Source organism: Pseudophryne corroboree, chromosome 8 (genome assembly GCF_028390025.1).
Source record: "Pseudophryne corroboree isolate aPseCor3 chromosome 8, aPseCor3.hap2, whole genome shotgun sequence".
Taxonomy (NCBI): domain Eukaryota; kingdom Metazoa; phylum Chordata; class Amphibia; order Anura; family Myobatrachidae; genus Pseudophryne; species Pseudophryne corroboree.
In genome coordinates this window covers 360,560,089-360,585,532 of record NC_086451.1, presented here as the reverse complement: position 1 = coordinate 360,585,532, position 25,444 = coordinate 360,560,089, and the positions used below count along the sequence as shown (strand labels likewise).

Sequence of the window (25,444 nt, the reverse complement as noted above, 5' to 3'; positions counted from 1 at the left end):
ATATATACACACTGATTTACATACCTGATTTATTTGTAATATAGATGGTTCTTGTGGGGAGCTAGATGGTCACAGATGGAGCAGACCATGTTGTAGTATTTTGCACACTTGCCACATCAAGTTGCACAAGACAGCTCAGCAGATTCTTTCCATTGATGTGATTAGATTCTGGTCAGTCCAATGGGGCTCTTGTGCAGGGTAATGTCAGTGGCGAGCATTCGTAGTGAGCAATAGTGGTCACTTGTGTTTTTTACCATCTTACAAACCATATTATAATGGCTGAAGAACACGGGGAACAAAGATTTTGTGACCGTTTTCTATTTATATAAACATTCAATGTTTTTGGCCTATTATACTGGTACTGCTGGGATGGCTGGCCCCAAGTCTTTTATCATTACCCCAACCTCCCACTGTTCAGGGGATTTCCAGACTCCATTAGTTTTTAGCCCAATCAGGTAGTTCTGTCCATGTAGCAAAAGTTTATATATACTGTAGCCCAGGGCTGGCCAAACCGATCTACCAACAGTTCACATTTTCCAGACCACCTAGCTGGTGCACAGGTGTAGTCATTACTAATTAAGATGTGCTGCATTCATTCCTAACTGCCAATTCTACATATCTCCAGGAGGCCTGGAAAACGTGACCTGTTGGTAGATCTCGAGGACCGGTTTGGCCAGCCCTGCTGTAGCCTATCGTCAAACTGCAGCAGATGGTACTGTTGGGTGAGCCATGGACTTTGCGACTAAGCTGCACCATTCGTCCCTCCACACACTTTTCTACAAAATATGTTTTATTCACATCCCTAATGCGATATTATTTACAATGCAAGGGTAATCTGGACACTGGCACTAGTAGCATCCAGCTGGTGTTTGTATTGCAGACGCTAATCTGGGTAAAAAAGGCAAAAGTTGGAGGACAGGTACAAGTGAGCTGTGCCACTCATCATTGTGCTAAATCTGAGATTTAATACCAATTAATTTGCAACACAATACTAATCCTGTTAAGTCTAGGATACTGGAAGTGACTTTGTATATGGCTACACTGTGAAAAAGTTACTAATATTAAGGAAAAGCAAGAAAGTATGGGGCTGCGTACAAAAAAAACACTAGTCCCGTGTGAGGTTGGCAAAGAAGACAGGTTTGGAGGGGGTGGGGGGGGGGGGCGGGTTCGGCTGGTGTTTGTGCTGTTGACACAGCAGCTTGCCCCCCCTCACTTCTAATTGAATTGATCCCTATGATTCTCCTGTTGTAGTGTGACTGACCCAGTCTGTACAGTGTATTCATGGTTTCCACATTGGCAGGGAAATCTCGCTAGGGACGTCTTAACAGCATTGTAGTCCTGTGGTGAAGTAATGGACTGAGGCCCCTACACACACCCATTCACGAGAGCCAATAAAAAAAAAACAATATTGTAACATGCCCCTCCTGCGGTCCCGCACCATCTTTCCATACAGTAAATGCGGTGGGAGTGTATGACTGAGACAGGACAAGTCACTCTCAATGAATAGATATAGGGGTATATTCAATTGCAGTTGAAAACTGCCGTCTGTCGAAAAGACGGCAGTTTTCAACTTTTTAAGTTCAAATCCTGATTCGACCTATTCAAAGCTTTTCGACAAGTCGAGGCATTCGACTTGTCAAAAAGCACGTGGATCGGAGGAATAGCTGGCAATCCACGTGTTAATGTCGAAAACGGGGCCATATCCGACAGGTTTTGGCCCCGTTTTCGACCATCTCAATCCGACATCAAAATGATGTCGGAATGAGATGGACCCAGAGGAGGCGAGGGGGGGCGAGCCGCGGGGGGACCGCCGGCGGCATCCAGAGGAGATCCGCGCTGCAGCTGGATGTCACTCACCCGCCCGCCCTCACAGCAGCTTCCACCCGGCTCCAGCGCGCTGCTGGAGCCGGGTGGAATCTGCCGTGAGGTCGGGCGGCTGAGTGGCATCCAGCTGCGCGCTGATCTCCTCTGGATGTCGCCGGCTGTCCCCCGCAGCTCGCCCCCTTGCCTCCTCTGGGTCCCATCTAAATTCGACTTGAAAAAGTCGAATTTTAGATGGGATTGAATAGGGGTTGCCGGATCCATTCCGACAAATACATGTCGGAATGGATCCGACCTTAATTGAATATACCCCATAGTGCACTTTAATTCAAGCATGTTTGTACTAGAATACCATTTTGTGTGGTGAATAGACTAATCATTTTCAATTATTTTTTTTTTTCTGGTTGGTTCCGACCAGTTAATATTTAATTAAGCTGGTTTGGTGACTTTTATCCAAGTTGACTTGAAATAGTCGTGTGTGGCTAATTCAGTCCAGTTGCAGTAGAGAACACCCTCAAGATGTTCCTTGTCATCCTATATATCTGTTATAGGCCTCCTTAATGTGATTTATTAGGGGTAAATTTACCAAGGTGGGAGTTTTTTTTTTTTTAGAACTGGTGATGTTGCTGATAGCAACCAATCAGATTCTACTTAACATTTATCTAGCTGCTTCTAGAAGATAATAGATAGTCTGATTGGTTGCTGTGGGCAACATCACCAGTTCTAAAAAAATAAAAAAAGTTCCCATCTTTGGTAAATTTACCCCTTAGTGTCTAGTGAATCTACATTGTGCTCACATTGCTGTTTTCCTCTGTGTTTAGTTGCCATGCTTACTTTATATATTCAAGCTGCATAGTGAGGTGTATATTCTCATACAGGTGATTATGTGGCTAATGCAAGTACTGCTTGGTACACACTGATTTGGTACTAGTAAACTATCACATGGTATAGGTTAGACATTCCTGGTCTGGTCAGTGTTCCTGGGAAGTCATTAGCATGTTCAGTGGAAGTCAATAACGAGCTAAGGAGTAAGGAGCAAGTGAATGTGGAGCCTTTCTTTTTCCTTGTAGTGTTATCAGACATAATATTTTTGTTTATACATTACAGTGGTCTTGCGTGTGATTTTCCATGTTATATATCCTACCTAGCCCTTACTCTGAATTCTGACCGGCTTCCTAGGAAATGTTGGTGACAATGCACTTTCACAAACCGCAGCTCATCAACTTTGAGGTCTTGCAGGGTTTTTTCTCTATTAAACAACTAGATGAAAAGAAAACACATAACACTCCCTAGTTTCAGCATGTTTGTGCTTAGGATTTTTTTTTTTTCCGTTGAACTCTTTGTGAAGAGATTCTCATAATGATGTCTTTTAAATATAGATCTACTGTATATTTGTGTGATATGGCTGCACTGGCTGTATGCTGAGGTGGGGATTAAAAAAAAAGTCTTTAACCATTTAGTAACATGAGGGATCATTTTCTAGTTATTTTAAATGGCCGTAGCATATGTCTAACTATACCCTTAATCTGTAGGGGATGGATCTCGTAACAGAATGGGGGGACCAAGACCTGTTCCCTAGGCAACTCTGATAGAGGCCGTCTTAATTAAGTCCTGCAGAACAAATGATTTGGATAATAATTGGACAACCAGTGTAATCCAGTCATTATCTACAGCCAAGTTTCAGTGACAGAGGCAGGCATCCAAGGCACAAGGTGCCATTGATGTCCGATCCGGAAGAGTAGAGCGTGATACCACATTAATGCTGAGAACTACCAGTTACACAAGGAAAAACGTGGAGGCTGTTTCCAATTGGCCACAGCTGGTTGCGTTGTTTGTGCATGGTGGACTTTTTTACAATAAACCACAGCTAACAGATAAAATGACATCTTAAATAAGAGAAATGAAAATCACAAACACATATAGCCTTGCGTTAACCCTCTGATCATACTGTATGTACCATATTTTGTATTTTCATCATGACTTATCCTTGGACCACTCTAGGAATCCTCTGAGGTAGTCTCATGTAAAATGGGGTCTAGATTTATATACAGAAATAAGCATAATCGGTCATTATTGTGTGCAGAGAGCAAGACAATGGTGAGCGTGTTGGTAATTTAAATAAAATAATAAGATTTTACTTACCGATAAATCTATTTCTCATAGTCCGTAGTGGATGCTGGGACTCCGTAAGGACCATGGGGAATAGCGGCTCCGCAGGAGACAGGGCACAAGAATAAAAGCTTTAGGATCAGGTGGTGTGCACTGGCTCCTCCCCCTATGACCCTCCTCCAAGCCTCAGTTAGGATACTGTGCCCGGACGAGCGTACATAATAAGGAAGGATATTGAATCCCGGGTAAGACTCATACCAGGCACACCAATCACACCGTACAACTCTTGATCTGAACCCAGTTAACAGTATGATAACAACGAAGGAGCCTCTGAAAAGATGGCTCACAACAACAATAACCCGATTTTGTTAACAATAACTATGTACAAGTATTGCAGACAATCCGCACTTGGGATGGGCGCCCAGCATCCACTACGGACTATGAGAAATAGATTTATCGGTAAGTAAAATCTTATTTTCTCTGACGTCCTAGTGGATGCTGGGACTCCGTAAGGACCATGGGGATTATACCAAAGCTCCCAAACGGGCGGGAGAGTGCGGATGACTCTGCAGCACCGAATGAGAGAACTCCAGGTCCTCCTCAGCCAGGGTATCAAATTTATAGAATTTAGCAAACGTGTTTGCCCCTGACCAAGTAGCTGCTCGGCAAAGTTGTAAAGCCGAGACCCCTCGGGCAGCCGCCCAAGATGAGCCCACTTTCCTTGTGGAATGGGCTTTTACAGATTTAGGCTGTGGCAGGCCTGCCACAGAATGTGCAAGTTGAATTGTACTACAAATCCAACGAGCAATAGTCTGCTTAGAAGCAGGAGCACCCAGCTTGTTGGGTGCATACAGGATAAACAGCGAGTCAGACTTTCTGACTCCAGCCGTCCTGGAAACATATATTTTCAGGGCCCTGACAACGTCAAGTAACTTGGAGTCCTCCAAGTCCCTAGTAGCCGCAGGCACCACAATAGGTTGGTTCATGTGAAAAGCAGAAACCACCTTAGGGAGAAATTGAGGACGAGTCCTCAATTCTGCCCTGTCTGAATGAAAAATTAAGTAAGGGCTTTTATATGATAAAGCCGCCAATTCTGACACACGCCTGGCTGAAGCCAGGGCTAACAGCATCGTCACCTTCCATGTGAGATATTTTAAGTCCACAGTGGTGAGTGGTTCAAACCAATGTGACTTAAGGAACCTCAAAACAACATTGAGATCCCAAGGTGCCACTGGAGGCACAAAAGGAGGTTGTATATGCAGTACCCCTTTTACAAATGTCTGAACTTCAGGTACTGAAGCCAGTTCTTTCTGGAAGAAAATCGACAGGGCCGAAATTTGAACCTTAATGGACCCTAATTTTAGGCCCATAGACAGTCCTGTTTGCAGGAAATGGAGGAAACGACCCAGTTGAAATTCCTCTGTAGGGGCCTTCTTGGCCTCACACCACGCAACATATTTTCGCCAAATGCGGTGATAATGTTTTGCGGTTACATCCTTCCTGGCTTTGACCAGGGTAGGGATGACTTCATCTGGAATGCCTTTTTCCTTCAGGATCCGGCGTTCAACCGCCATGCCGTCAAACGCAGCCGCGGTAAGTCTTGGAACAGACAAGGCCCCTGCTGGAGCAGGTCCTTTCTTAGAGGTAGAGGCCACGGGTCTTCCGTGAGCATCTCCTGAAGTTCCGGGTACCAAGTCCTTCTTGGCCAATCCGGAACCACGAGTATCGTTCTTACTCCTCTCCTTCTTATGATTCTCAGTACTTTTGGTATGAGAGGCAGAGGAGGGAACACATACACTGACTGGTACACCCACGGTGTCACCAGAGCGTCCACCGCTATTGCCTGAGGGTCCCTTGACCTGGCGCAATATCTGTCTAATTTTTTGTTTAGACGTGACGCCATCATGTCCACCTTTGGTTTTTCCCAACGGTTTACAATCAGGTGGAAGACTTCTGGGTGAAGTCCCCACTCTCCCGGGTGAAGGTCGTGTCTGCTGAGGAAGTCTGCTTCCCAGTTGTCCACTCCCGGAATGAACACTGCTGACAGAGCTATCACATGATTTTCCGCCCAGCGAAGAATCCTTGCAGCCTCTGCCATTGCCCTCCTGCTTCTCGTGCCGCCCTGTCTGTTTACTTGGGCGACTGACGTGATGTTGTCCGATTGGATCAATACCGCCTGACCCTGAAGCAGGGGTTTCGCTTGACTTAGGGCATTGTAAATGGCCCGTAGTTCCAGAATGTTTATATGAAGAGATGTTTCCATGCTTGACCACAAGCCCTGGAAGTTTTTTCCCTGTGTGACTGCTCCCCAGCCTCTCAGGCTTGCATCCGTGGTCACCAGGATCCAATCCTGAATGCCGAATCTGCGGCCCTCTAGAAGATGAGCACTCCTAGCTCGGATAACTCCTTGGCCTTCTCCTCCTGGAGAAAAACCTTCTTCTGGACTGTGTCCAGAATCATTCCTAGGAACAGAAGACGTGTCGTTGGAATCAGCTGCGATTTTGGAATATTTAGGATCCACCCGTGCTGACGTAACACTATCTGAGAGAGTGCTACTCCGACTTCTAACTGTTCCCTGGACCTTGCCCTTATCAGGAGATCGTCCAAGTAAGGGATAATTAATACGCCTTTTCTTCGAAGAAGAATCATCATTTCGGCCATTACCTTGGTAAAGACCCGAGGTGCCGTGGACAACCCAAACGGCAGCGTCTGAAACTGATAATGACAGTCTTGTACTACAAACCTGAGATACCCTTGGTGAGAAGGGTAGATTGGGACGTGGAGATAAGCATCTTTGATGTCCAGAGACACCATATAGTCCCCTTCTTCCAGGTTCGCTATCACCGCTCTGAGTGATTCCATCTTGAATTTGAACCTTTTTATGTAAGTGTTCAAGGATTTCAGATTTAAAATTGGTCTCACCGAGCCGTCCGGCTTCGGTACCACAAACAGCGTGGAATAATACCCCTTTCCTTGTTGTAGGAGGGGTACCTTGATTATCACCTGCTGGGAATACAGCTTGTGAATGGCTTCCAGAACTGCCTCCCTGTCGGAGGGAGACTTTGGCAGAGCAGACTTCAGGAACCGGCGAGGGGGAAACGCCTCGAATTCCAGTTTGTACCCCTGCGATACTACCTGTAGAATCCAGGGATCCACTTGCGAGTGAGCCCACTGCGCGTTGAAATTCTTGAGACGGGCCCCCACCAAGCCTGAGTCTGCTTGTAAAGCCCCAGCGTCATGCTGAAGACTTGGCAGAAGCAGGGGAAGGCTTCTGATCCTGGGAAGCGGCTGCATGGTGCAGTCTTTTTCCCCTTCCTCTGCCCCGGGGCAGAAAGGAATGGCCTTTTGCTCGCTTGTATTTATGGGAACGAAAGGACTGAGTTTGAAAAGACGGTGTCTTTTTCTGTTGATGTGAAGTGACCTGGGGTAAGAAGGTGGACTTTCCAGCCGTTGCCGTGGCCACCAGGTCCGAAAGACCAGCCCCAAATAACTCCTCCCCTTTATACGGCAATACTTCCATATGTCGTTTGGAATCAGCATCCCCTGACCACTGACGCGTCCATAACGTTCTTCTGGCAGAGATGGACATAGCACTTACTCTTGATGCCAGGGTGCAAATATCCCTCTGTGCATCACGCATATATAGTAATGCATCCTTCAAATGCTCTATAGTTAACCATATATTGTCCCTATCCAGGGTATCAATATTTTCAGTCAGGGAATCCGACCACGCGACTCCAGCACTGCACATCCAGGCTGAAGCGATTGCTGGTCGCAGTATAACACCAGTATGTGTGTATATACTTTTTAGGATATTTTCCAGCCTTCTATCAGCTGGTTCTTTGAGGGTGGCCGTATCAGGAGACGGTAACGCTACTTGTTTAGATAAACGTGTGAGCGCCTTATCTACCCTAGGGGGTGTTTCCCAACGTGTCCTAACCTCTGATGGGAAAGGATATAGTGCCAATAATTTATTAGAAATTAGCAGTTTTTTGTCGGGAGAAACCCACGCTTTATCACATACCTCATTCAATTCATCTGACTCAGGAAAAACTATTGGTAGTTTTTTTTACCCCCCACATAATACCCTTCTTAGTGGTATTTGTAGTGTCAGAAATGTGCAATGCTTCCTTCATTGCCGTGATCATGTAACGTGTGGCCCTACTGGACATTACGTTCGACTCATCACCGTCGACACTAGACTCCGTATCTGTGTCTGGGTCTGTGTCGACCCACTGAGGTAACGGGCGTTTTAGGGCCCCTGACGGTGTCTGAGACGCCTGGACAGGCACTAATTGATTTGCCGGCTGTCGCATGTCGTCAACAGTTTTTTGCAAAGTGTTGACATTATCACTTAATTGTTTGAACACGATCATCCAGTCAGGTGTCGACTCCCTAGGGGGTGACATCACTAACGCAGGCAATTGCTCCGCCTCCACATCATTTTCCTCCTCATACATGTCGACACACACGTACCGACACACAGCACACACACCGGGAATGCTCTGATAGAGGACAGGACCCCACGAGCCCTTTGGAGAGACAGAGGGAGAGTCTGCCAGCACACACCCAGCGCTATATATATATACAGGGATAACCTTATATAAGTGTTATTCCCTTTTAGCTGCTGTTTATATTGTCATTTGCCGCCAATAGTGCCCCCCCCTTCTCTTTTTTACCCTGATTCTGAAGCAGGACTGCAGGGGAGAGTCAGGGAGCCGTCCTTCCAGCGGAACTGTGAGGGAAAATGGCGCTTGTGTGCTGAGGAGATAGGCTCCGCCCCTTTACGACGTCCTTATCTCCCGCTTTTTTGTGTAAAAATGGCAGGGGTTAAAATACATCCATATAGCCCAGGAGCTATATGTGATGTATTCTTTTGCCACCTAAGGTATTATCATTTATATTGCGTCTCAGGGCGCTCCCCCCCAAGCGCCCTGCACCCTCAGTGACCGGAGTGTGAAGTGTGCTGAGAGCAATGGCGCACAGCTGCGGTGCTGTGCGCTACCTTAGTCTGAAGACAAGATTGTCTTCTGCCGCCGATTTCACCGGACCTCTTCGTCTCTTCTGGCTCTGTAAGGGGGACGGCGACGCGGCTCCGGTGACCCATCCAGGCTGTACCTGTGATCATCCCTCTGGAGCTAATGTCCAGTAGCCTAAGAAGCCCAATCCACTCTGCACGCAGGTGAGTTCGCTTCTTCTCCCCTTAGTCCCACGATGCAGTGAGCCTGTTGCCAGCAGGACTCACTGAAAATAAAAAAACCTAAATTAAACTTTTATTCTAAGCAGCTCAGGAGAGCCACCTAGCCTGCACCCTTCTCGTTCGGGCACAAAAATCTAACTGAGGCTTGGAGGAGGGTCATAGGGGGAGGAGCCAGTGCACACCACCTGATCCTAAAGCTTTTATTCTTGTGCCCTGTCTCCTGCGGAGCCGCTATTCCCCATGGTCCTTACGGAGTCCCAGCATCCACTAGGACGTCAGAGAAAAGTATTTGGAACAATGCTGAAGGAGACTTTGGAAAGTACATGCGGAGGGAAAGCAAAAGGTATTATTGCACTCAGAGATGAAGGCTCTTTACTGCTGGAATAGAATGATATACCCTCTATTTTCCAGCATTGGAGTGGTAATAGATGTGGTTTATCTTAGCTGTTTTTAGAGTTTGGACTTTCCTAAACAATAAATCGCATTTGCTAATATGCCTTAAGCGCTCAGTTGCAGTTTTGCTATTATGCAAGTTTTGTCTGTAACAGTTATTGTAACTCCTCATCAAGTTCTTAAGGCAATAACAAAGGACATAAAATGTAAAGGCTCTGTAACCTCCAATGTTCTTTTCTTAAATGTGCCCAGCACAGATGAATAGACATAGATTAGGCTGCACTTCTATGCAGGTTGTCAGCAGATTTAAATGGGAAGTCTAGAGAATACTATATTCAAGACTTTTAGTTTCCCTGCTGTTTAGATGTAATTTCACTGTTCAGAGAGAATCTGTTGTACCCAAGGGCAATAAAAAAAATCCTGTCTGGATATATAGGGGTTGATGTACGAGGATGATTCAATAAGTAAGGTAACAAGACCTCTCACATGTGTAATGTTCTCTATTTCATTCTAATTTCCCACCAGGCCAGAGCAGGTAGACCACTCCTTCCCCTCACGGCCATTAGACTGTGCGTCATATCAGTCGTACTGTCCCAACATCAGGTGTAAGATGGTGGGGCTAGTGGAAACATGGTCAAACATTGAGGTGTGTAGTGTATGAGATTTGTGCATCTAAAGGGCACATCAGCAGGTGAGATTCATCAGCAACTAGTCTAGGTGTATGGTGATAACGTCATGTCACGGACACATGTTTTGGCTTTGATGCCTTTTGATAACGACCGGACAGACCTTCAAGATGAGCAGTGATCCGGCCGGCCAAGCACGTCCACCACAGATGACAATTTGTTTCAGTGGCGTGATGTTATCACCATGCACCTCGACAAGTTACTGATGATTTCCAGATGCTGATGTGCCCTTTATGCACCGAAATCTGCCCTTGTAGCTGCCACATCACTCTCTGCTTTCTGTTCCGTTTTCTTACCTCCAGTTACAGTCCATCTAGCATCCAGTGTTGTCACACATCCCTTTCTAATGGGCCACACCCGCAAGCTATTGTCTTGTAAGGCCAGACAGGTATAATGGGATTATGGGCAAGAGAACACTGCAGAAAGGTGGGTTACTAGTACAGTCCTAAAAGCTAAGTAAAGTTTACTAACAATATTTCTGCTGCGGGGTACACTGGGCTCCACAAGGAATGGACAATGGGGTGTAGAGTAGGATCTTGATCCGAAGCACCAGCAGGCTCAAAAGCTTTGACCTTCTTCCCAAGATGCAAAGCGCCGCCTCCTATATCACCCCGCCTCCGTGCACAGGAGCTCAGTTTGTAGTTGGTGCTTGCAGTGCAAGCATGTAACAGGAAGAGCTGCTCACAGCAGCTCTATAAAAGCTTTTTCTGAGGAAAAAAGAAGACTACAAGGGCTGCAGCAGAGGCACAGATTGTGCCGGATGTCAGTAGACATTGCCTGCTGCAGCTCCATCTCTCCCCCAGCGGCGCTGTACACTCCCGTGCCCTGGTTGCCGGGTACCTACAACAGGAGGCTCCGGTTTTCTTCCAAGTTGGTCACACACGGCTGGGTCTCTCCGGGATCGCGTGGCCGCACTTCGGGAGGAGGAAAGTGGGTCCCGCTCGCGGGACCCGCACTTTATCGCGATCCGGCGCGGCTGGTGGGAGGCGGGCCGCGCGCGCTGGCGGTGGACACTGTGGCAGTACAGGCGATCCCACTAGATCACGAGGGCATGGGTGCAGTCAGGTTTTCTCTCTAAACCTTTTTTGCAAGTAGCCCGCAGTACCCGGTGGTTTTGCCAGCAGAGGGGATAAGGCTTAGACCTGGAGCCCCTCCCCCAGCCCCAGGGCGCCATTTTCTGCAAATGTTCCCGCCCTGGAGCTGCATATCTGTCTCTCCCTCACTCCCTGGCAGTGTCTGCGGTGCCATTATCCCTCAGCTCACTGTTCCTGGGAATGCTTGGGCAAATCCTCCTATGTAAAGCCGCCTGGTTGTCAGTGCTGTGACTTTACATGACACTTAAGTATTCTACCTGCCTTTTTTAGTCAGTGTTAGTTAAGAAAGAGTGCACTTAGTCAGGGTTTCCTAGTACAATTACCCTGTGATATATATCCAGTTCTTACTGTGTACTGTTATATCTATTGTTATATAGCTGTGTAAGCTAGTCCAGTGCAGTATTATTGTTAGTAATAACCTCTGCATTGTACAGACTGTGACTATTTGTGTGTGCATTTGCTAGCTGAGTGGTGTCCATTTCGTGTCTTTCACTCAATCTGCTATCCCTATATTCTGTAACCTGAGGGGGCTTGGTGCGTCAGGTTTTATCTGATATAGGATTTTCACAAAGATATACTGTATTACGTATTTCTCTAACGTCCTAGTGGATGCTGGGGACTCCGTCTGGACCATGGGGATTAGCGGCTCCGCAGGAGACAGGGCACAAAAATAAAGCTTTAGGATCAGGTGGTGTGCACTGGCTCCTCCCCCTATGACCCTCCTCCAAGCCTCAGTTAGGTTTTTGTGCCCGTCCGAGCAGGGTGCAATCTAGGTGGCTCTCCTAAAGAGCTGCTTAGAAAAAGTTTTTAGGTTTTTTATTTTCAGTGAGTCCTGCTGGCAACAGGCTCACTGCATCGAGGGACTTAGGGGAGAGAAGTCAACTCACCTGCGTGCAGGATGGATTGGCTTCTTAGGCTACTGGACACCATTAGCTCCAGAGGGATCGAACACAGGCCCAGCCATGGAGTCCGGTCCCGGAGCCGCGCCGCCGACCCCCCTTGCAGATGCCGAAGATGGAAGAGGTCCAGAAGCAGGCGGCAGAAGACTTTTCAGTCTTCCTGAGGTAGCGCACAGCACTGCAGCTGTGCGCCATTGTAATCAGCACACTTCACACAGCGGTCACGGAGGGTGCAGGGCGCTGGGGGGGCGCCCTGGGCAGCAATGTATAATACCTTTTTATGGCTAAAAAATACATCACATATAGCCCTTGAGGCTATATGGATGTATTTAACCCCTGCCAGATCTCACAAACTCCGGAGAAGAGCCCGCCGAAATAGGGGGCGGGGCTTATTCTCCTCAGCACACAGCGCCATTTTCCTGCTCAGCTCCGCTGTGAGGAAGGCTCCCAGGACTCTCCCCTGCACTGCACTACAGAAACAGGGTAAAACAGAGAGGGGGGGGCACTTTTTTTGGCGATATTACTATTTCTCTATCGTCCTAGTGGATGCTGGGGTTCCTGAAAGGACCATGGGGAATAGCGGCTCCGCAGGAGACAGGGCACAAAAAGTAAAGCTTTTTCAGATCAGGTGGTGTGCACTGGCTCCTCCCCCTATGACCCTCCTCCAGACTCCAGTTAGATTTTTGTGCCCGGCCGAGAAGGGTGCAATCTAGGTGGCTCTCCTAAAGAGCTGCTTAGAAAAAGTTTAGCTAGGTTTTTTATTTTACAGTGATTCCTGCTGGCAACAGGATCACTGCAGCGAGGGACTGAGGGGAGAAGGAGTCAACTCACCTGCGTGCAGGATGGATTGGCTTCTTGGCTACTGGACATCAAGCTCCAGAGGGACGATCACAGGTACAGCCTGGATGGTCACCGGAGCCGCGCCGCCGGCCCCCTTGCAGATGCTGAAGTCAGAAGAGGTCCAGAATCGGCGGCTGAAGACTCCTGCAGTCTTCTAAAGGTAGCGCACAGCACTGCAGCTGTGCGCCATTTTCCTCTCAGCACACTTCACACGGCAGTCACTGAGGGTGCAGGGCGCTGGGAGGGGGGCGCCCTGGGAGGCAAATGAATACCTATAAAGGCTAAAAATACCTCACATATAGCCCCTAGAGGCTATATGGAGATATTTAACCCCTGCCTGATTTTTCTAAATAGCGGGAGACGAGCCCGCCAGAAAAGGGGCGGGGCCTATCTCCTCAGCACACGGCGCCATTTCCTCTCACAGCTCCGCTGGTCAGGACGGCTCCCAAGTCTCTCCCCTGCACTGCACTACAGAAACAGGGTAAAACAGAGAGGGGGGGGCAAATTTATGGCGATATTTTGATATAACAAAGCAGCTATAAGGGAGCACTTATTATAAGGCTATCCCTGATATATATATATAGCGCTTTTGGTGTGTGCTGGCAAACTCTCCCTCTGTCTCCCCAAAGGGCTAGTGGGTCCTGTCTTCGTTAGGAGCATTCCCTGTGTGTCTGCTGTGTGTCGGTACGTGTGTGTCGACATGTATGAGGACGATATTGGTGTGGAGGCGGAGCAATTGCCAAATATGAGGATGTCACCCCCTAGGGAGTCGACACCAGAATGGATGCCTTTATTTATGGAACTACGGGATAGTGTCAACACGCTAAAGCAGTCGTTTGACGACATGAGGCGGCCGGACAATCAATTAGTGCCTGTCCAGGCGACTCAAACACCGTCAGGGGCTGTGAAACGCCCTTTGCCTCAGTCGGTCGACACAGACCCAGACGCAGGCACTGACTCCAGTGGTGACGGTGACGATTCAACCGTATTTTCCAGTAGGGCCACACGTTATATGATTTTGGCAATGAAGGAGGCGTTACATTTAGCTGATACTACAGGTACCACTAAACAGGGTATTATGTGGGGTATGAAAAAACTACCTATAGTTTTTCCTGAATCAGAAGAATTAAATGACGTGTGTAATGAAGCGTGGGTTGCCCCTGATAAAAAGCTGATAATTTCAAAGAAATTATTGGCATTATACCCTTTCCCGCCAGAGGTTAGGGAGCGCTGGGAAACACCTCCTAGGGTGGACAAGGCGCTAACACGCTTATCTAAACAAGTGGCGTTACCCTCTCCTGAGACGGCCGCACTTAAAGATCCATCAGATAGGAGGATGGAAAATATCCAAAAAAGTATATACACACATGCAGGTGTTATACTACGACCAGCTGTAGCGACTGCCTGGATGGGCAGTGCTGGGGTAGTTTGGTCAGAGTCCCTGATTGAAAATATTGATACCCTGGACAGGGACAATATTTTACTGTCGTTAGAACAAATAAAGGATGCATTTCTTTATATGCGTGATGCACAGAGGGATATCTGCACACTGGCATCACGGGTAAGTGCTATGTCCATTTCGGCCAGAAGAGCTTTATGGACGCGACAGTGGACAGGCGATGCGGATTCAAAACGGCATATGGAAGTTTTGCCGTATAAAGGGGAGGAGTTATTTGGAGTCGGTCTATCAGATTTGGTGGCCACGGCTACAGCCGGGAAATCCACCTTTCTACCTCAAGTCACTCCCCAACAGAAAAAGGCACCGACTTTTCAACCGCAGCCCTTTCGTTCCTTTAAAAATAAGAGAGCAAAGGGCTATTCATATCTGCCACGAGGCAGAGGTCGAGGGAAGAGACAGCAACACGCAGCTCCTTCCCAGGAACAGAAGCCCTCCCCGGCTTCTACAAAAGCCTCAGCATGACGCTGGGGCTTCTCAAGCGGACTCGGGGACGGTGGGCGGTCGTCTCAAAAATTACAGCGCGCAGTGGGCTCACTCGCAGGTAGATCCCTGGATCCTGCAGATAATATCTCAAGGGTACAGGTTGGAATTAGAGACAGATCCACCTCGCCGTTTCCTGAAGTCTGCTTTACCAACGTCCCCCTCCGAAAGGGAGACGGTTTTGGAAGCCATTCACAAGCTGTACTCTCAGCAGGTGATAGTCAAGGTACCTCTTCTACAACAAGGGAAGGGGTATTATTCCACTCTTTTTGTGGTACCGAAGCCGGATGGCTCGGTAAGGCCTATTCTAAATCTGAAGTCCTTGAACCTGTACATAAAGAAGTTCAAGTTCAAGATGGAGTCACTCAGAGCAGTGATAGCGAACCTGGAAGAGGGGGACTTTATGGTATCCTTGGACATCAAGGATGCGTATCTCCACGTTCCAATTTACCCCTCACACCAGGGGTACCTCAGGTTCGTTGTACAAAACTGTCACTATCAGTTTCAGACGCTGCCGTTCGGATTGTCCACGGCACCTCGGATCTTTACAAAGGTAATGGCCGAGATGATGATTCTTCTTCGAAGAAAAGGCATATTAATTATCCCATACTTGGACGATCTCCTAATAAGGGCGAGGTCCAGAGAACAGCTAGAGATGGGATTAGCACTGTCTCAAGAAGTGCTAAAACAGCACGGGTGGATTCTGAATATTCCAAAATCCCAGTTAATGCCGACAACTCGTCTGCTGTTCCTAGGGATGATTCTGGACACGGTTCAGAAAAAGGTTTTTCTCCCGGAGGAAAAAGCCAAGGAGTTATCCGAGCTTGTCAGGAACCTCCTAAAACCAGGAAAGGTGTCTGTACATCAATGCACAAGAGTCCTGGGAAAAATGGTGGCTTCTTACGAAGCAATTCCATTCGGCAGATTCCACGCAAGAATTTTCCAAAGGGATCTGTTGGACAAATGGTCAGGGTCGCATCTTCAGATGCACCTACGGATAACCCTGTCTCCAAGGACAAGGGTGTCTCTTCTGTGGTGGTTGCAGAGTCCTCATCTATTGGAGGGCCGCAGATTCGGCATACAGGATTGGATCCTGGTGACCACGGACGCCAGCCTGAGAGGCTGGGGAGCAGTCACACAAGGAAGAAACTTCCAGGGAGTATGGACGAGCCTGGAAACGTCTCTTCACATAAACATTCTGGAACTAAGAGCAATATACAATGCTCTAAGCCAGGCAGAACCTCTGCTTCAGGGAAAACCGGTGTTGATCCAGTCGGACAACATCACGGCAGTCGCCCATGTGGACAGACAGGGCGGCACAAGAAGCAGGAGTGCAATGGCAGAAGCTGCAAGGATTCTTCGCTGGGCAGAGAATCATGTGATAGCACTGTCAGCAGTGTTCATCCCGGGAGTGGACAACTGGGAAGCAGACTTCCTCAGCAGACACGATCTTCACCCGGGAGAGTGGGGACTTCATCCAGAAGTCTTCCACATGCTGGTAACCCGTTGGGAAAGACCAATGGTGGACATGATGGCGTCTCGCCTCAACAAAAAACTGGACAGGTATTGCGCCAGGTCAAGAGATCCGCAGGCAATAGCTGTGGACGCGCTGGTAACGCCTTGGGTGTACCAGTCGGTGTATGTGTTTCCTCCTCTGCCTCTCATACCAAAAGTATTGAGAATTATACGGCAAAGAGGCGTAAGAACGATACTAGTGGTTCCGGATTGGCCAAGAAGGACTTGGTACCCGGAACTTCAAGAGATGATCACGGAAGATCCGTGGCCTCTACCTCTAAGGAGGGACTTGCTTCAGCAGGGTCCCTGTCTGTTTCAAGACTTACCGCGGCTGCGTTTGACGGCATGGCGGTTGAACGCCGGATCCTAAAGGAAAAAGGCATGCCGGAAGAAGTCATTCCTACTTTGATTAAAGCAAGGAAGGAAGTAACCGTGCAACATTATCACCGAATTTGGCGAAAATATGTTGCGTGGTGCGAAGATCGGAGTGCTCCGACGGAGGAATTTCAACTGGGTCGATTCCTACATTTCCTGCAATCAGGATTGTCTATGGGTCTCAAATTGGGATCTATTAAGGTTCAAATTTCGGCCCTGTCGATTTTCTTTCAAAAAGAATTGGCTTCAGTCCCTGAAGTCCAGACCTTTGTTAAGGGAGTGCTGCATATACAGCCTCCTGTGGTGCCTCCAGTGGCACCGTGGGATCTCAATGTGGTTTTGGACTTTCTAAAATCTCATTGGTTTGAACCACTAAATAAGGTGGATTTGAAATATCTCACTTGGAAAGTGACCATGCTTCTAGCCCTGGCTTCTGCCAGGAGAGTATCAGAATTGGCAGCTTTATCTTACAAAAGCCCATATCTGATTTTCCATTCGGACAGGGCAGAACTGCGGACTCGTCCGCATTTTCTCCCTAAGGTGGTGTCAGCATTTCATCTGAACCAGCCTATTGTAGTGCCTGCGGCTACAAGTGACTTGGAGGACTCCAAGTTACTGGACGTTGTCAGAGCATTAAAAATATATATTGCAAGGACAGCTGGAGTCAGAAAATCTGACTCGTTGTTTATATTGTATGCACCCAACAAGATGGGTGCTCCTGCGTCTAAGCAGACGATTGCTCGTTGGATCTGTAGCACAATCCAACTTGCACATTCTGTGGCAGGCCTGCCACAGCCTAAATCTGTAAAGGCCCACTCCACAAGGAAGGTGGGCTCATCTTGGGCGGCTGCCCGAGGGGTCTCGGCATTACAACTTTGCCGAGCAGCTACGTGGTCAGGGGAGAACACGTTTGTCAAATTTTACAAATTTGATACTCTGGCTAAGGAGGACCTGGAGTTCTCTCATTCGGTGCTGCAGAGTCATCCGCACTCTCCCGCCCGTTTGGGAGCTTTGGTATAATCCCCATGGTCCTTTCAGGAACCCCAGCATCCACTAGGACGATAGAGAAAATAAGATTTTACTTACCGATAAATCTATTTCTCGGAGTCCATAGTGGATGCTGGGCGCCCATCCCAAGTGCGGATTTTCTGCATATATTGTACATAGTTATTGTTAACTAATTCGGGTTATTGTTGAAGGAAGCCATCTTTCAGAGGCTTCGCTGTTATCATACTGTTAACTGGGTTTAGATCACAGGTTGTACGGTGTGATTGGTGTGGCTGGTATGAGTCTTACCCGGGATTCAAAATCCTCCCTTATTGTGTACGCTCGTCCGGGCACAGTACCTAACTGGAGTCTGGAGGAGGGTCATAGGGGGAGGAGCCAGTGCACACCACCTGATCTGAAAAAGCTTTACTTTTTGTGCCCTGTCTCCTGCGGAGCCGCTATTCCCCATGGTCCTTTCAGGAACCCCAGCATCCACTACGGACTCCGAGAAATAGATTTATCGGTAAGTAAAATCTTATTATTTAAGCTGCTATAAGGATACAACACTTATATAGGGTTGTTCCCATATATATTATAGCGCTTGGGTGTGTGCTGGCAAACTCTCCCTCTGTCTCCCCAAAGGGCTAGTGGGGTCCTGTCTTCAATAGAGCATTCCCTGTGTGTCTGCTGTGTGTCGGTACGTGTGTGTCGACATGTATGAGGACGATGTTGGTGTGGAGGCAGAGCAATTGCCGGTAATGGTGATGTCACCCCCCAGGGAGTCGACACCGGAATGGATGGCTTTGCTTATGGAATTACGTGATAATGTCAGCACATTACAAAAATCAGTTGACGACATGAGACGGCCGGAAAACCAGTTAGTACCTGCCCAGGCGTCTCAGACACCGTCAGGGGCTGTAAAACGCCCTTTACCTCAGTCGGTCGACACAGACCCAGACACGGACACTGAATCTAGTGTCGACGGTGAAGAAACAAACGTATTTTCCAGTAGGGCCACACGTTATATGATCACGGCAATGAAGGAGGCTTTGCATATCTCTAATACTACAAGTACCACAAAAAGGGGTATTATGTGGGGGGTGAAAAAACTACCTGTAGTTTTTCCTGAATCAGAGGAATTGAATGATGTATGTGATGAAGCGTGGGTTAACCCAGATAGAAAAGTGCTAATTTCAAAAAAGTTATTGGCATTATACCCTTTCCCGCCAGAGGTTAGGGCGCGCTGGGAAACACCCCCTAAGGTGGATAAGGCGCTCACACGCTTATCAAAACAAGTGGCGTTACCGTCTCCTGATACGGCCGCCCTCAAGGATCCAGCTGATAGGAGGCTGGAAACTACCCTAAAAAGTATATACACACATACTGGTGTTATACTGCGACCAGCCATCGCCTCAGCCTGGATGTGCAGTGCTGGGGTGGTCTGGTCGGATTCCCTGACTGAAAATATTGATACCCTGGATAGGGACAGTATTTTACAGACTTTAGAGCAATTAAAGGATGCTTTTCTTTATATGCGAGATGCTCAGAGGGATATTTGCACTCTGGCATCGAGAGTAAGTGCGATGTCCATATCTGCCAGAAGAAGTTTATGGACACGACAGTGGTCAGGTGATGCGGATTCCAAACGGCATATGGAAGTATTGCCGTATAAAGGGGAGGAATTATTTGGCGTCGGTCTATCGGATTTGGTGGCCACGGCAACTGCCGGGAAATCCACCTTTTTACCTCAGACCCCCTCCCAACAGAAAAAGACACCGTCTTTTCAGCCGCAGTCCTTTCGGTCCTATAAGAAGCGGGCAAAAGGACAGTCATATCTGCCCCGAGGCAGAGGAAAGGGTAAGAGAGGGCAGCAAGCAGCTCCTTCCCAGGAACAGAAGCCCTCCGCGGGTTCTGCAAAGCCCTCAGCATGACGCTGGGGCTTTACAAGCGGACTCAGGAACGGTGGGGGGTCGACTCAAGAATTTCAGCGCGCAGTGGGCTTGCTCACAGGTGGACCCCTGGATCCTGCAGGTAGTATCTCAGGGTTACAGGTTGGAATTCGAGAAGTCTCCCCCTCGCCGGTTCCTAAAGTCTGCTTTGCCAACGTCTCCCTCAGACAGGGCGACGGTATTGGAAGCCATTCACAAGCTGTTTTCTCAGCAGGTGATAGTCAAGGTACCCCTCCTACAACAGGAAAAGGGGTATTACTCCACGCTATTTGTGGTACCGAAGCCGGACGGCTCGGTAAGACCTATTCTAAATCTGAAATCTTTGAACCTGTACATACAAAAATTCAAGTTCAAGATGGAATCACTCAGAGCAGTGATAGCGAATCTGGAAGAAGGGGACTTTATGGTGTCCCTGGACATAAAAGATGCTTACCTGCATGTCCCAATTTGCCCTTCACATCAAGGGTACCTCAGGTTCGTGGTGCAAAACTGTCATTATCAGTTTCAGACGCTGCCGTTTGGATTGTCCACGGCACCTCGGGTCTTTACCAAGGTAATGGCCGAAATGATGATTCTTCTGCGAAGAAGAGGCGTATTAATTATCCCTTACTTGGACGATCTCCTGATAAGGGCAAGGTCCAGAGAACAGCTGGAGGACGGAGCAGCACTAACCCAAGTAGTGCTGCAACAACACGGGTGGATTCTGAATTTTCCAAAATCTCAGTTGACCCCGACAACACGTCTGCTGTTCCTGGGAATGATTCTGGACACGGTTCAGAAAAAGGTGTTTCTTCCGGAGGAGAAAGCCAAGGAGTTATCCGAACTTGTCAGGAACCTCCTAAAACCAGGAAAAGTGTCTGTGCATCAATGCACAAGAGTCCTGGGAAAGATGGTGGCTTCTTACGAAGCAATCCCATTCGGCAGATTCCACGCACGAACTTTTCAGTGGGATCTGCTGGACAAATGGTCCGGATCGCATCTGCAGATGCATCAGCGGATAACCTTATCGCCACGGACAAGGGTGTCTCTTCTGTGGTGGTTGCAGAGTGCTCATCTGTTAGAAGGCCGCAGATTCGGCATACAGGACTGGGTCCTGGTGACCACGGATGCCAGTCTGAGAGGCTGGGGAGCGGTCACACAGGGAAGAAACTTCCAGGGAGTATGGTCAAGCCTGGAGATGTCTCTTCACATAAATATACTGGAGCTAAGAGCGATTTACAATGCTCTAAGCCTGGCAAAACCCCTGCTTCAGGGTCAGCCGGTGTTGATCCAGTCGGACAACATCACGGCAGTCGCCCACGTAAACAGACAGGGCGGCACAAGAAGCAGGAGAGCAATGGCAGAAGCTGCAAGGATTCTTCGCTGGGCGGAAGATCATGTGATAGCACTGTCAGCAGTGTTCATTCCGGGAGTGGACAACTGGGAAGCAGACTTCCTCAGCAGACACGATCTACACCCGGGAGAGTGGGGACTTCATCCAGAAGTCTTCCACATGATTGTGAACCGTTGGGAAAAACCAAAGGTGGATATGATGGCGTCTCGCCTCAACAAAAAACTGGACAGGTATTGCGCCAGGTCAAGAGACCCTCAGGCAATAGCTGTGGACGCTCTGGTAACACCGTGGGTGTTCCAGTCAGTGTATGTGTTTCCTCCTCTGCCTCTCATACCCAAAGTACTGAGAATTATACGGCAAAGGGGAGTAAGAACGATACTCGTGGCTCCGGATTGGCCAAGAAGAACTTGGTACCCGGAACTTCAGGAGATGCTCACGGAAAATCCGTGGCCTCTACCTCTAAGACGGGACCTGATTCAGCAGGGACCGTGTCTATTCCAAGACTTACCGCGGCTGCGTTTGACGGCGTGGCGGTTGAACGCCGAATTCTAAGGGAAAAAGGCATTCCAGAAGAGGTCATTCCTACACTGGTTAAAGCCAGGAAGGAGGTGACTGCACAACATTATCACCGCATTTGGAGAAAATATGTTGCGTGGTGTGAGGCCAGGAAGGCCCCCACGGAGGAATTTCAATTGGGTCGATTCCTACATTTCCTGCAAACAGGATTGTCTATGGGCCTCAAGTTGGGGTCCATTAAGGTTCAAATTTCGGCCCTGTCGATTTTCTTCCAGAAAGAATTGGCTTCAGTTCCGGAAGTCCAGACTTTTGTAAAAGGAGTACTACATATACAGCCCCCGGTTGTGCCCCCAGTGGCTCCGTGGGACCTTAATGTAGTTTTGGATTTTCTCAAATCCCATTTGTTTGAGCCACTCAAATCGGCGGATTTGAAATATCTTACATGGAAAGTAACCATGCTACTGGCCCTGGCTTCAGCCAGGAGAGTGTCAGAATTGGCGGCTTTATCGTATAAAAGCCCATATCTGATTTTCCATTCGGACAGGGCAGAACTGCGGACGCGTCCTCATTTTCTGCCTAAGGTGGTGTCAGCGTTTCACCTGAACCAGCCTATTGTGGTGCCTGCGGCTACTAGCGATTTGGAGGATTCCAAGTTGCTGGACGTTGTCAGGGCATTGAAAATATATATTTCAAGGACGGCTGGAGTCAGAAAATCTGACTCGCTGTTTATACTGTATGCACCCAACAAGCTGGGTGCTCCTGCTTCTAAGCAGACGATTGCTCGTTGGATTTGTATCACAATTCAACTTGCACATTCTGTGGCAGGCCTGCCACAGCCTAAATCTGTCAAGGCCCGTTCCACAGGGAAGGTGGGCTCATCCTGGGCGGCTGCCCGAGGGGTCTCGGCATTACAACTCTGCCGAGCAGCTACGTGGTCGGGGGAGAACACGTTTGTAAAATTCTACAAATTTGATACCCTGGCTAAAGAGGACCTGGAGTTCTCTCATTCGGTGCTGCAAAGTCATCCGCACTCTCCCGCCCGTTTGGGAGCTTTGGTATAATCCCCATGGTCCTGACGGAGTCCCCAGCATCCACTAGGACGTTAGAGAAAATAAGATTTTACTTACCGATAAATCTATTTCTCGTAGTCCGTAGTGGATGCTGGGCGCCCATCCCAAGTGCGAATTGTCTGCAATACTTGTACATAGTTATTGTTACAAAAAAATCGGGTTGTTCTTGTTGTGAGCCGTCTGTTCAGAGGCTCCTACGTTGTCATACTGTTAACTGGGTTCAGATCACAAGTTGTACGGTGTGATTGGTGTGGCTGGTATGAGTCTTACCCGGGATTCAAAATCCTTCCTTATTGTGTACGCTCGTCCGGGCACAGTATCCTAACTGAGGCTTGGAGGAGGGTCATAGGGGGAGGAGCCAGTGCACACCACCTGATCCTAAAGCTTTATTTTTGTGCCCTGTCTCCTGCGGAGCCGCTAATCCCCATGGTCCTGACGGAGTCCCCAGCATCCACTACGGACTACGAGAAATAGATTTATCGGTAAGTAAAATCTTATTTTTTCTCTGTGATTTAGTCACCATATCTCTCCTTTATCTCTGCTGGTGCTGACTACACTGCACAGGGGTTTGGGCTAGAGGTATTGTGCTGCTGACAAATTGTACTGTGTTACCTGATACTGCAAGTTATATGCTTCTGAGGATAACGGTTCTGGGGCTGAACACACTGCCGGTGTTGCTGAAGCCGCAGATACCTATGAGGAGAATATAGCAGCTTTGGGCTCTGGTTCTGGGGGCTCCTTGCCCCCCAGTGGAATGGTGGCAACGGGGCAAATAATGACCCGCCGTGGGCCGCTTTTTCCAACCGTTTGTGGTCCCTGCAGCTAACCCGTCATGGGCGGATGATTTATCTGCTCAAATAAAGAAGTTGAACCAGTCTCTGACTACTAAAAAGTCTGACCGTCGCTCGCCTACGTCCAAGGGGTCCTCTAAGCGAGCACTTGTCTCCTCACAATCCACTGCTGTCACTGACACCTCGTCGGATGAAGACGGCACTTACACTGACCCCACAGGTTCTGACTCAGATACGGCTGATGGGGAGGGTGGTTCACATGTGGATGTTCCTGATCTTTTGGAGGCTATTAAATTAATTTTACAGATTACGGATGATCCCGAACCATCCGTTCCTCCTAAGAAACCAGATAGGTTCAAGCGTCAGAAGGTGATTAAACAAGTTTTACCTCACTCTGACCACCTAATTGATATACGTCAGGAACCCTGGGAAAACCCGGGTACGAAGTTTGTGCCTCAAAAGAAGATACTGGCTCGCTATCCCCTCGCGCCGGAGCTGTCTATGAATTGGGAAACGCCTCCTCCCGTGGACTCACATGTGGCTAGGATGGTGGTTTCCTCAGCTCTACCGGTCACCACCGTCACGTCTCTAAAAGAGCCTACGGATAAACGTGTGGAGGGTTGTCTGAAAGCAATTGACACCCTCACGGGTGCTGCACAAAGGCCCATTATTGCAGCTACTTGGGCTGCAGAGGCCATTGAAGCATGGGCCTTGGAGTTAGATGCTGAAATCTCCTCTGACCATGCTAGACAATGCTTGTCTTATATTGTCACAGCTTCTTGTTATATTAAAGAGGCGGCTTCTGATGCCGGTATCCTGGCAGCCAAGGCCTCTACTACGTCAGTCCTGGCTCGCCGGATATTGTGGCTGAGATCCTGGTCTGTGGATCTGGACTCTAGAAAAACCCCGGAGGTACTCCCTTTTAAGGGAGATATTCTGTTTGGGGAGGATTTAAATAAGATTGTGGCTGACTTGGCTACTGCCAAAACTGCCTGTCTGCCAAGTACTGCTCCTTCTGTGTTGAAGGCTAAAGGTACTTCCTTTCGCCCCTTTCGTCCTTCAGGTAAAGCAAAAGGTCAGGCGTACAACAAGCAGGCCCGCACTTTCAGACCTGGTAAGCCTAAGCCCAAAAGAGCCTGGGCGTGTCCCGTCAGCCAGTTTCCAAGACAGATATGCCTGCCTCATAACGGGGCGGGCCTCCCTCTGGGCGATCCCAGGGTGGGGGCCGGCTTCTAGGGTATACCCAGGAATGGTTGAAGACCACTTCAGATGCCTGGGTACGGGAAGTCGTCACGCGAGGTTACGCCATAGCCTTCAAAAACCGACCCCCTCAACGATTTTACCAGACAGATGTCCCGTTGGACAAGACAAAGGCAAACACTCTACATTCGGTGGTACAGACCCTCCTGGATACATGAGTCGTCGTACAGGTGCCTCTTGCGCAGAGGGGCCGGGGGTACTATTCTCCGCTGTTTCTAGTCCCGAAACCGAATGGGTCCTCCCGGCCCATTCTCAACCTCAAGGCATTGAACAGGTTTGTGAAGGTTTCCAGGTTCCGGATGGAAACCCTTCGCTCTATAGTTCTGGCCTTGGAACCTGGGGACTTCATGGTCTCCCTGGTTATACAGGATGCTTACCTGCATATTCCTATAGCAGTGTCTCATCAGCAATACCTGAGATTTACGATTGGAAACTGCCATTACCAGTTTCGGGCGTTACCTTTTGGTTTAACAACGGCTCCGCGAGTCTTTACAAAAGTCATGGCGGTGATGACGGTGGTACTCCGCCGTCAAGGGGGTCAGGATACTGCCGTATTTGGACGACTTGTTAATCCTGGCAAATTCTCCAGAACTTCTCCTGCGTCATCTAGATGTGACGGTCCGGTTTCTGCAAGCCCACGGGTGGCTCATCAACTGGAAGAAGTCAT

At 48.5% G+C, this 25,444-nt stretch overlaps 1 protein-coding gene across 7 annotated transcripts in view; it reads left to right on the top strand.

The window, feature by feature from the left end:
• Positions 1-25,444, top strand: part of LRCH2 (leucine rich repeats and calponin homology domain containing 2) — a 337,409-nt gene that overhangs the window by 284,172 nt on the left and 27,793 nt on the right. The gene's annotated exons all lie outside the window — the stretch shown is intronic.